Source organism: Letharia lupina, assembly GCF_014066315.1.
Source record: "Letharia lupina isolate WasteWater1 chromosome Unknown contig_1, whole genome shotgun sequence".
NCBI lineage: Eukaryota > Fungi > Ascomycota > Lecanoromycetes > Lecanorales > Parmeliaceae > Letharia > Letharia lupina.
Genome location: NW_023502970.1, coordinates 1,963,819 through 1,978,432, shown reverse-complemented (window position 1 = coordinate 1,978,432; position 14,614 = coordinate 1,963,819).

The window sequence follows — 14,614 nt, the reverse complement described above, 5'->3', positions numbered from 1 at the left end:
AATATCTTACTCGATTAAATATTATAGCCGCGTTTAATAAACTACGTATATATTCGAATAGTAAAGATTTTATTACTTTTATTATCTCTCTTAGAATATATAAGTATTAAATTCTCCTCTTTAAACTAATTAACGATTTAATTATATATTAATAGTATATAAATAATATTCTATTTAAGTATCTAAATAATTTCTACTAGATCTATCTCGATAATATACTTATTTATAATAAGATAAAAAAGAAATATATTTAATATATTAGATAATTCTTTAGAAATTAAGAAATATTGACCTTTAGATAAATATTCTTAAATACGAATTTTATATTTAGAAAATTAAATTTCTAAGTTTATTAGTATCTATAGACGGGTTATAAATAAACTCTATTAAAATTTAAATTATTATTAAGTAAATTATATCTATTAACCTTAAAGAGATATAGGTCTTTATCGAATTTTATAATTTTTATTAGCGATTTATTAGAGATTTCTTTAAAATAGTTAAATTTATAATAAAATTTACGATAAAGAAAGCTATATTTAATTAGTTCTTAGTATATTAAAAGACTTTTTACTTTCTAAAAGTCGTTATTATTAAAGCTTTAATTCTACGTTATTTCGATAGAATAAAGAATATCGTTTTAGAGATTAACTCTTTTAACTACGTTAATAAAGATATTCTTTTTTAATATAATAATAAGAAAATACTTTACTCGATAGTCTTTTATAGTAAAAATCTAACTCTAATTAAGTATAATTATTAGATCTATAATAAGAAACTATTAGTAATTATTCGCTATTTAGAATATTAACGCCTCGAGCTAAAATATATAAATATCTTTATTAGAATCTTTATCGATTATAAAAAATTAATATATTTTATTAAAAGAAGAAATCTTAGCTAACGCTAGACTCGATATTTAAATATATTATTAAAATTTAATATAAAGATTATTTATTAATTTAAATCTTAGAATATTAAGATAGATATTAGTATATATAAAAGAATAAGATAGAGCTAAGCTTGAAAATCTTAAATTTATATATATAGTTAATTATAAATTCTAGATTATTATATCTTTTAGCTAGACTAACTAAGTTAGCCCGCTAGCCCTCTTAAGCTCCCTTATTAAAAATTTATATATAAAAGTTTTATACTCTAAAATAATTAGTTTTTTATGAATATTATTTCTTTATAACTTCGTAAATTATAGAGCTTAATATACGCTTTCTAACGCTATAAAAATAATAAAGTTTAGTCTATTATTAGTAAATTAAATAGATATTTAAATATAATAGTTATAATAATTATATTAGACGCGTTTAAGATCGAATAATAATTCTTTTATCTATTTATATAATTATTCTTCTTCTATAATTCTATTAATCTATTAATTATAAATAAATTAACTCTTAATACCTCTCGCTTAAATATTATTAAGTATCTAAGATATATATTTCTTTTACTCGTCTTTTAAACTCTCTATTAATATCTCTTAACTATCTCTCGATAAATTTATTACTATTGATAATCGAGGTTATAAGCGAGTTTAACTATCTACTACTACTTATAAACGCGTTAGAAGACTCTTAAAAAGAGTTTAAATAAATATATCTTTTTCTATATACTTCTTCTAAGTTAGCGATAATATCTTTTAACTTAGCGATACTATCTCTTAAGACGCGTTTTTCTTCTCTATTTATTCTTTATTACTCTATTTTAAAGCCTCTTAACGCGTATTAAATTCTAAATATCGTTAAAAAGAAGCTTTTAAAAATATAATAATTATACTAGATATGTTCGAGATTTATCCCTACTATATTAAGAAGTAAGAGAAGAAACTATAATAGATAAATGCGGAGAATACTGCGAAAAATATTACGGAGAATACTATAGAGAATATTGCGGAGAAATTAAGTAATAATAAGATTACTATTATTAAGAATATAGCTTAACTCTTTAAAATCTTACGTTATATTAATTATTTACTTAATTAATTACTTAGCTAGCTACTTAATCTAATACTCTATAAAAGAAGAAGTAAGAGAAGAAACTATAATAGATAAATATAAAGAATATTACGGAGAAACTAAGCGATAATAAGATTATTATCGTTAAAAACACGGCTTAGCTCTTTAAAATCCCACGTTATATACTCTCTACGATTCTATATTAAATTATTACTTAATAAGTAGAGAATATTACTATAATATAGTCTATTATCTTTACTATATTAAAAAGTAAGAGAAGAAATTATAATAGATAAATACGAAGAATACTGCGAAGAATATTATAAAGAATATTATAAAGAAATTAAGCGGTAATAAGACTTCTAATATTAAGAATACGACTTAGCTCTTTAAGATTCCACGTTATATACTCTCTACGATTTTATATTAAATTATTATTTAGTAAGCGAAGAATACTACTATAACTTAATTTATTATCTCTACGATATTAATATAGTATATTACTATAATAACTTAAGTCTCTATAGAAGAAATATCGAACGATATATATTTAAACGAATTGAAATCGTTTAATATCTATAACTATTTTATTATTCGAAAGATTTTACTACGATAGAAGATATTATAGAATTCATACCACTAATTAACACGTTATCTCTATTTCTTTCTAATATTTCGCTTATAAAAGAAGAATCTACTATGATAATTATAGTTAATTAAACCTCTATAAAAGAAATATCGAATAATATATATTTGAATGAATTGAAATCGTTCGATGTCTATAGCTATTTTATTATTCGAAAGATTTTACTACGATAGAAGATATTATAAAATTTACATCACTAATTAATACGTTATCTTTATTTCTTTTCGATATTTCGATAGTTCTTATTATAAGAATATAACCTTTCTCTATTTTTTATATATAATTATTATCAATTAATTCTCTATACTCGATATACCTTCCTTATTAAATCTTAACGCGCCTCTCTTCGTATATATATATCTATATACTATATAGATTAAATTAATCTTATAGTAGTAAAAGTAGATTAAAAACGTATAGTAAGCAATTAGAGTTTGATTTGACTTAGGGCTAGAGCTAAAATTTCATTTAACTTAGAAAAATTCAACTTTATTTAACTTAGAAAAATGAAAAATCCAACTTTATGAATTTAATTTATAAGTCTTTACTTATAGCTATATAAATAACTAAATATAAATTAATCAATTTCGAGAATAAACGATTACTTTAATAATATTAAATAATTCTTATTCTTAATTAATTAGAATTAAATAATAAATATATCGATATATATATAATTAATAACTTTATTTATTATAAGATAGTTAAAGTTAATAAGAAGAATAACTATTATATTAAAATTCGTAATACTATTATCGAAGATAAGAATAAGTTTTAAGAAATTACTCTTAATAAGTACTTCGTATAGAATAGAGTACTTTTTTATAAGAATCGTTTATAGATATTCGATAATATATATATCGATATTATTTAAGAGATATATATTTAATTATTCTATAATTACTTCGAGATAATATATATTTATAAACTATTTAAAAGAAAATATTATTAGCGAGATATAAGAACTATCGTAATTATCTATATTAAGAATTACTATATTTATTAGAGAATTAAAATATCTTATAATTAGAAGTATAGTTTATTATAGTTTTTATTAATTCTATAGAAACGATAATAAGATATATCGATTAACTTCGTTATAGACTTACTTATATTCGACGATTATAATACTATTTAAATAACAATTAATTAACTTATTAAGAAATATTATTATATAGTCTATTTCGATATTAATAAAGATATTATCACTAAAAAAATAATTAATTTATTATTTAAGAAAGTATTTTATTTATATAATCTATTAATCTTAATAATATTAAATTAAAATCTTTAATTTATAGCTATTATATAAAAGTCTTTTTATAAAAAATTAGATATTATAGCTAAGCTATTAATAGTCTTTTACTCTAAAATCGATAAATATACTAAATAAGCGAATTAGAATATAGAGCGTTATCTTTAAATATATTATAATTATATATAAAACGATTAGATAAGATAGCTATCTATTATTAAGTTTATTAATAATAATACTATCTTATCGATTATTAATATCTTATCTTTTCTTATAAATAAGAGATTTTATTTTTAAATAAGTTTTAGTCTAGATATTATTAATTATAAGATTATATATAAATATCTTAATATTACTAAGATAGAGAATATTATAAATTATATAAAATAAATTTTTAAGTATATTTAAAGTAATATAAATTATATTTAAAAGATTATAATTATATAAATTAATAAGTATTAATAAAAGATTACTTTTTAAATAAATAATAAGATCTTTTTAAATAGTAAGAATATTATCTTTAATCGCCTTTCTTATAAATTAAACTATAAGAGACTTAATTTATTCGAGATTATAGATTTTATAGAAATCTTATATTATCTAGAACTCTTATTAAGTATAAGAATTTATAACGTCTTTTATTTTAATCTCTTAAGTCTTATAATAAATAATCTCTTATTAAGATAGATAAACTCTTCGCTAAAATATATTACTATTAATAATTAAATCGAATAAATTATTAAAGAAATATTTATTTTTAAATTAATTTATAGTTATCTTAAGTATAAAGTTAAATAGAAAAATCTTAATAATAACTCTATCTAATATAATATAAATAGCGATAAATTCGAAAATTATTAAGATCTAATAAACGACTTTTATAAGCGATATTCTAAAGAGTCTTATCTATAAAGAATTAACTAATAAGATTTTAAAACTATCTCGAATATCTTATTTTTAATTAAATTAAAATTATTCAATATCTTCGCAATAGCCTTATTTTTTCAAGGCCGAGAATTAATTTCTTAGGCCTATATCGATCATAAATTATATTATATATAGCCTCTCGCGTAGAATTCTCTTATTAATTAATATTTAAGTATCTTTCGAAGCTATAGTATATTATCTATAAATCTTATTATCGCTATTAATAGTCTCTATTAATATTAATTATTTAATATTCTATAAAGAAACTTACTTAATATTAAATTAGAGTTTTTAGCACCTATAACTTAATTCGATTTAAGAGCCCTCGATTAATTATATTATATTATTTTATTAATATTTTATTCGCTTAGATATAAATTTAGAAATTATTATATTTACTTCTATATCTATAAACTTTATTTTTATTATATTATATCGATTTTCTCTTAATTAAGCTCTTTATATATATCTAAATTATAGCTAATAATATCGCTATAATATAATTAAGAAGAGCTACTATTATTATTAATACTACTTTTAAAGAAAGATATTATATTAGAAGATTCTAGATATAATTATTTCTTTATTATTTTTATTATTTTTTAGATATTAAGCGTATATATATATTTATTTTTCTATCTTTTTATTTACTAATTATAAAATATAATTTAATAAAGAGAAGAGTTATATTATAAGCGTATTCTTAATATATCTCTTAGCTCTATAGCTAGCGAGTCTTAGCGAAGATATTCTCTATTATATTATATCTTCTTTCTATTTATATAATTCGATATCTTAGTTATCTTATTTAATATATTTATATTAATATTATATCTATATTAACTCTAATAATCATATTAAGATCTATATAGAAATTAAAGATTTAAGTATTTTACTTCTAATCTTAGTCTTAATATTATAAATATTTTATAGCTTTAAAATAAAATCTTTCTTATCTTAGTTAAGTTATAAAAATAAAATAATCTATTTTAATAAAGCTTTAGAACGTATTTAATTAATAATAATATTTTAAACGTTCTAAATTATAACGATTTTATATATTATTAAATATATTTTAAATAAGATATAGTTATAATTATAAGTAAAATTAATAATTATAAAAATAAAATTTATTTAAATATTATCTATTCTAATATATTACGTAATAATTTAAAATAAATAATTTATTAATTAAGTAAATATAATACGCTTATTTATACTCTTATTATTCTTTTCTAATTTTCTACTATAATTATATTATAATTATATCTTTCTAATAAGTTTATTCTTTTTAAAAATAATTATATATTTCTTAAGAATAATATAGTTTTAAGATTTTATATATTATTATATATGTAGAATAAGCGTATTAATTAAGATATTTATTTAGTTATCGAGAGAAAAAGCTAGAGCTATTATTATTAAGCGAAAAATATAGACGAGTAATAAGATAGAAATTAATTTTATTATTATATTCTATTATAAAGATATTTAGCTCGAAGATATTAAATATAAATTCTTTATTATTTTTAATTAATTTATATTAGTTTTTACGCGGTTATTAATTTAATTAGAGAGACTATACGTCTAATAAATAAAGATTATATATCTATTAAATAGAAGTTATATATTTTATAAATTAAGACTATACGCGTAATAGCTATTTTAATAATATTTACTTTAATATTACTATTAGCTATACTAATCGAAAAGATATAATATATTTTATAAAATATTTTATATTAAGTAATATTATATCGTACTCGAATATAATATAAATAAGATTAAATATTATATTATTCTTCTAATATAAATTCGAGATTTTAACGATATATATTATAATATAATATATCTTTAATATTATTTTATAAAATAATATATATATAAGATATCTCGATTAAAATTTCTATATTTAGATATATTTATTCGATAAATTCGATATAATAGCTATTATTATTATAATTATTACTATTATAATTATTTATTATAACTATCTCTATTATAGCTATTACTATTAATATCTATTACTATTATATTTATTATTATTATATCTATTATTATTATATCTATTACTATTATATTTACTATTATTATATCTATTATCGAAATATAACTCTCGTATATTTTAGTTATTATATTTTCTAGCTATTTAATTTTATACTATATTTAAAATCTAATCTCGAAGAGATTGTAGAGAATTAATTTATTCGTTTTATATATTATATATCTAATATTTTAATAGCTACTACTACTATAGCTATTATTATTATAATTATTATTATTTATTATTAAAATAATCTATTATTATATAATAGTTATAATAGTAATAGTTATAATAATAATAATTATAATAATAATAATTATAATAGTAATAATTATAATAGTAATAGCTATAATAGTAATAGCTATAATAATAATAGTTATAATAGATAATAGTAATAGCTATAATTAATTAGAATAATAATTAAAATAGCTATTTATACTTCTAGATATAGAAATCTTAATAGAAATATCTTATATAGATTTTATTTTATAATATAATATTATAAATATATAAGTAAAGATCTATAAATTAAATTTATAAAGTTAGATTTTTCTAAGTTAAATCGAATTTTAGCTCTAGCTCTAAGTTAAATTAAACTCTAATCGCTTACTATACGTTTTTAATCTATATATAAATATATATATACGAAGAGAGACGCGCTAAGGCCTAATTAGAAAGATATATCAAATATAAAGAATTAATCTATAATAATTATCTATAAAAAATAGAGAAAGACTATATTCTTATAGTAAGAAGTATTAAAATATCGAAAAGAAATAAAGATAATATATTAATTAGTAGTGTGAATTTCATAATATCTTCTATTATAATAAAATCTTTCGAATAATAAAATAGCTATAGATATCGAATAATTTTAATTTATTTAAATATATATTATTCGATATTTCTTCTATAGAGATTTAATTAACTATAATTATTATAATAAATTCTTCTCTTATAACGTTATTATAGTAATATATTATATTAATATAATAGAAATAATAGATTAAATTATAATGATATTCTTCGCTTACTAAGTAATAATTTAATATAGAATTATAAAGAGTATATAACGTAAGATTTTAGAGAGCTAAGTCGTATTCTTAATAATAATAATCTTATTATTACTTAATTTCTTTATAGTATTCTTTATAATATTCTTCGTAGTATTTTCCGTAGTATTCTTTATAGTATTCTTTATATTTATTTATTATAATTTCTTCTTTTACGATTTTTTTTATAGAGATCTAATTAACTATAATTATTATAATAGATTCTTCTCTTATAACGTTATTATAGTAATATATTATATTAATATAATAAAGATAATAAACTAAGTTATAATAGTATTCTTCGCTTATTAAATAATAATTTAATATAAAATCGTAGAGAGTATATAACGTAGGATTTTAAAGAGTTAAGTCGTATTTCTAATAATAATAGTTTTATTACCACTTAATTTCTTTATAATATTCTCTATAGTATTTTCTATAGTATTCTTTATAATATTCTTTATATTATTCTCCGTATTTATCTATTATAATTTCTTCTTTTACTTTTTAATATAATAAAGATAATAGACTAAGTTATAGTAATATTCTTCGCTTATTAAATAATAATTTAATATAAAATCGTAGAGAGTATATAACGTAAAATCTTAAAGAGCTAAGTTATATTCTTAATATTAAAAACTTTATTATCACTTAATTTCTTTATAATATTCTTTATATTCGCTTATTATATTAATTTTCTTTATATTAAACAAATAAATTAGTATAAAATTATAAAGAATAGATTTATTATATTATTACTACTAATAATTATCTTTATAATATTTTTTATAATATTCTCTATATTCATTTATTCTTCTCTTAATTAATTAAATACGAGAGTATTAAGAGTAAATATATTTATATTAATAAAATTAATAGAATTAATAAAATTAATAGAATTAATAAAATTAATAGAATTAATAGAATAGTAAAAGAAGAATAATTATATAAATAGATAAAAGAATTATTATTTAATCTTAAACGCGTTTAATATAATTATAATATTTAAATATTAATTTAACTTATCTATCGCTAACTTAAAAGAAGTATATAAAGAAAAATATATTTATTTAAACTCTTTTTTAAAGATTTTTTAATATATTTATAGATAGTAGTAGATAACTATTAAGCTCGCTTATAGTCTTAATTATTTATAATAATAAATTTATTAAGAGATAATTTAAAAGCGTTAATAGAGGCTTTAAAAGATAAATAAAAGAGATATATATCTTAAATACTTAGTAATATTTAGATAAGAGATATTAAAAGCGAATTTATTTATAATTAATAAATTAATAAAATTATAAAAGAAATATAGTTATATAAAAAAATAAAAGAAATATAGTTATATAAATAAATAAAAGAATTAATATGTAATTCTAGACGCGTTTAATATAATTACTATAACTATTATATTTAAATATTAATTTAATTTATTAATAATAAATTAAATTTTATTATTTTTATAGCCTTAGAAAGTATATATTAAGCTCTATAATTTACGAAATTATAAAGAAATATTATTCATAGAAAGTTAATTATTTTAGAGTATAAAACTTTTATATATAAATTTTTAATAAGAAAGCTTAAAAGGGTTAGCGGGCTAATTTATATAATCTAGCTAAAAAACGTAATAACTTTAAATTTATAATTAACTATATATATAAATTTAAGATTTTCTAATTTAGCTCTATCTTATTCTATTATATATACTAATTAATAAATAAAAAAATAAAAAAATAAATAAAAAACTCTAAAATAATTATTTAAAAATATATTATTTAAAGAAATAAGAGCATTAAATAGAGCTTTTATTAATTACGAAATTTATATATTATTAAAGCGAGTATAAAATAATTAACTATAATCTATTCTTCGCTATATATAAATATTAATTAAATTATATAAATTAATCGCTAAAAATAGTATTATTAAAAAAGAAGTATTTATAATAAAAGAATATATTAAAGAAATTAATATAATTTAATAAGAGTTTATAAAATATTAATAAAGCGTATAAGAAATATTATAAATTTATATAATAAGAATAATAAATTATAAATATTTAATCGCGATAATCTTATTATACTTTTTATTAAGAATTTAAAATTAAAAAAAACTAGATAAAAAGCTTTTAAATAAATAAATAAATAAATTTTATATTTAGAAATATATTAAAATATAAGCGTATCGACTATAACTACTATCTATCTATTAAAATTATTCTATTTTATATATATTATTTCTAAAATTATATAATTAAAATTAGAAAATTTAAATCTATTTAAATATTCTATTTTTAAATTAATTAAGAATATCGAAGAGTATTTAATAGAACTTATATATAAAAAGTATATAAAGAAATAAGATAAAATATCTTATTTAATAAAAAGATTATTTTAAAAAGTATAATGAATAATATGAAAAAGAAGTTATAGATAATATAAAAAATTTAATTAACGAGTTTAATAAGTAAAGTTTATAGATATAAAAGAGTAAAGTATATATATTAAAAAAGATAATAATAAATATAATAGCGTTATAAGCGAATATAAATAATAATAATATTATTAATAAAAATATATTTATTAATTAAAATATATTAAAAACGTTAATAAACGCTATAGATATCTCTATTATATATTATTTATATAAAAGTTTATTATAATATAATAACTATATAGACGACTATAATAATAATATTTATTATTTATATTATTACTCTTATTAAATATAATATTATAAAAGTAAGAAGAGTATTAATAAACGCGTTAAGTATAATAATAATAGATATTTTTATTTAAGATTAATAGAGATTTAGCGCTTTAAATAACGAGTATAATAACTTAAGATTATAAATATATAAAAAATATATTAATATATATAATATAATAAGATAGAGCTAAGTTTAAAATATTAAATTTATATATATAGCTAATTATAAAATTAATAGATCTATACTTTTTATTTAGATACTATAAATAAATAAATTAATATTTATAATTATTAAAAAAATATATATATATATTATTAATATATAGAATAACTTTTTTATTTTCTATTAAAATTATAAGTTTTTTTTTTTTAAATTATAGAACGAAGTATAGACTTTTAGAAGAAAAAAGAACTTTTAGATTTAATCTTTTATTATTAAAGTGTAAGAAATATAATTATTACTTACTAAAGTTCGCTTATTAAAGATTACTTTAATATAATATATTAAGATTTTATCTTAATTTAAAATTAAAACTATCTAGCGTAAGTTTAATATTATATATATTTATTCTATAGATATATAGAATAATTAATAACTTTTATATTATATATTAAATTATAATATATTTACTTCGTTTTTTAATATATTTATCTATTTACTCGATAGCCTTAATTAAAAAAATAGTTATAAATTTAATTTATAAATCTTTACTTAAATATAATAATAAGACTTTTAAAGTTTTTATAATAATAATTATAATAATAAAAGAGACGTATATAAGATATATACGTTAATACTATATTTTAAATATATTAATAATTAATAACGTAAGTTATTAAAAGTAGAAAAAGAAATATTAAGAAAATAGAAAGCTTTATAAAAGAAAAGTAAATATTATTATAATTATATATTAATTATTTATATTATATATCTAAATTATAATAGTAATAAATACTTTATATATTATTATAATTATTAAATTTTATTTATATAAATATATCTAATATTATTTATACGCGTTATATATTTTTATTATATTTTTATAATATATTATATTTATACTATATTATTATAAAAAACTTATTCTCTTCTTTTCTTATAAAGTTTAATAAATTTTAATAAATCTTTTAATAATAAGATTTTTTTTATATTTAAATTTAAGAATAAGTTTTTAAAGAAAGAAGATAATTATTAGAAAAATGATTTATAGATTCTAAATAAGAGAACTTTAAATTAGTTAATTTATATACGCTTATTATATATATAATAAAGTCTTAGCGAATAAATTTAAGTAAATAATTTCTATCGAATTTTATTTATTTTTATAAAAATAAATTTTACTATTAAATCTATATATAAATATATATTTTTTTTAATTTTATATTACTATATAACTTTGTAATACTAATTTAAAATTAAATATAATTAAAACTTAAATAAGATCTTTATAAGATATTCGCTATAATCGATCTCGAATTAAACTTATACTATTTAAGTATAAGAGAATCGTTTAGATTATTTAAACGACGTATTTAAAGAAAATACTTTTATTATTTAATATAATTAATTATATAACTATAAATAAAGGTCTATAAATTAAATTTATAATTATTTTTTTAAATTAAAGCTATCGAGCGAACTTTAATAAGTGATAATTAAATTCTTTATTTTTAAATAATTATAAGACTTAATTTAATAATTCTTTTATTATTTAAAAGTTTATTTTATTTTTAATAATTTAAAAAAGAATTAAAAAGAATCTAATAGAAAAAAAAATGTTATTCTAAAATTAAATAATATATCTCTATTTTTAATTAAGGCTATCGAGCGAACTTTAATAAGTAATAATTAAATTCTTTATTTTTAAATATTTATAAGACTTAATTTAATAATTCTTTTATTATTTAAAAGTTTATTTTATTTTTAATAATTTAAAAAAGAATTAAAAGAATCTAATAGAGAAAAAAAATGTTATTCTAAAATTGGATAATTATATCTATTTTTAATTAAGGCTATCGAGCGAACTTTAATAAGCGATATTTAAATTCTTTACTTTTAAATATTTATAAGATTAAATTTAGTAGTTCTTGTTTTTTTTAAAGTCTATCTTATATTCTAATATCTAAATTTTAAATTTTTAAATTTTAATAGAAAATAAAAGATTTATCTTAAAATTAAATAATATATATCTATTTTTTAATTAGAACTATCGATAAATTTAATAAACGAACTTTAATAAATAATATTTAAGATTTTTACTCTTTAATAATTATAAGACTAAATTTTAAATTTTTTAGATTACTAAAAAGCGTAATCTTTACTCTATAATTTAAAAAAATAATTCTAAAACTCTAATAAAAAATAAAAAAGTTATTTTATATAAATTTATTTTTTTTAATAAAAAGGCGTAGAAGGATTATCGAGCTAATTTAATTAATCTAATTAAAAATTATAACGAATTGAAATTTATAATTAGCTATATATATGAATTTAAGATTTTCTAGCTTAATTTTATTTTATTCTATTATATATATTTATAGCTATATTTATATTAATAATATTAAATACTTAATTATAGAAAAAATTAATTAATAAAAATATATTAGAAATTAATTAAAATTATAAATTAATAATTAGATTAATAATATATCTTATAATTTAAACTCGCTTAAATATTTATTTTATTATTATAATTCTTTTATATTATAATAATACTCTTAATTTAAAATATATTTTAATTATTAAATAATTTATTTATTATTTAAAGAAAATATTAATTTAGAAAATTATATATAAAATAATTAATAGATTAAAAAAATATATAAATATTAATTAGATCTTAAATTAAGAGACTTATCGATTTTTTTAAGTATATATATTCTTATTCTATAATAGAGTAATTAATTAAATATTTAAATAATAATAACTTATTATACTATTATCTTATAAGATTAAATATATAATTTAAATTTAAATAATAAAAAGATTATTTAATTAGTAAGACTTTTAAGTAAATTCGATAATAGCTTTAAATTATCTAATAAATTAATAAAAATTTAAAATAAAGAATTAAAGAATTATTATATTAATTAAAAACTCTCGCTTCTATTTATATAGAATTAAGTAGAATTAGAAGTAATTATATTTAAAAAGATATTTATTAAGAATATTATTATAAATAAATTTATCAAAGCTCTTATTAATAATAATTTACTATATATATATATTTAATTAAATTTAAAAAGAGTAAATAGAAGAAATTAATTAAAATTATAAATTATATAATAATATTAAAATTAATAATATTTTTAATTTATTAATTAATTTATATAAAAGTATTAAAATTAATTAATAGAAGATTAATATAACTATATTATTAAATTTTAAATAACTATTATTACTACTTTATATAATATTAATAATAAAAATTAAAAATAATCTTAGCGTAAGCTTTATAAAATAGATAGAAAAATAAAGATCTATAAATTAAATTAATAATTATTTCTTTTAATTAGAATTATTAAGTTAATTTAATAAGCGATTTTTAATAAGCGATTTTTAATAAATAATCTTTATTAAGTAGTTTTTAGTAAGAGATCTTTAATAAGTAATATTTAAATTTTTTATCTTTAAAGACTTATAAGAGTAAATTTAAAATATATTTTATATTTAAAAAGTATAAATTAATATTTATAATTTAAAAAGAATTTTAAAATTTTAATTTTAATAGTAAAGTTATTAAAGGATTTAATATATAATAAGAGATTTTAATAATTATAAATGCTAATTTATTTACTCGCGATATCTAATTAAAAAGTATAGCTCTATTAAATTTATAATTAGCTATATATATAAATTTTTTTTTTAAATTATTTTTCTTTTTTTTTATATAAATAAAAATTTATAAATTAAATTTATAAAGTTAGATTTTTTTAAACTAAATCGAATTTAAATTTTAATTCTAAATTAAATTAAACTCTAATCGCTTATTATATATTTCTAAT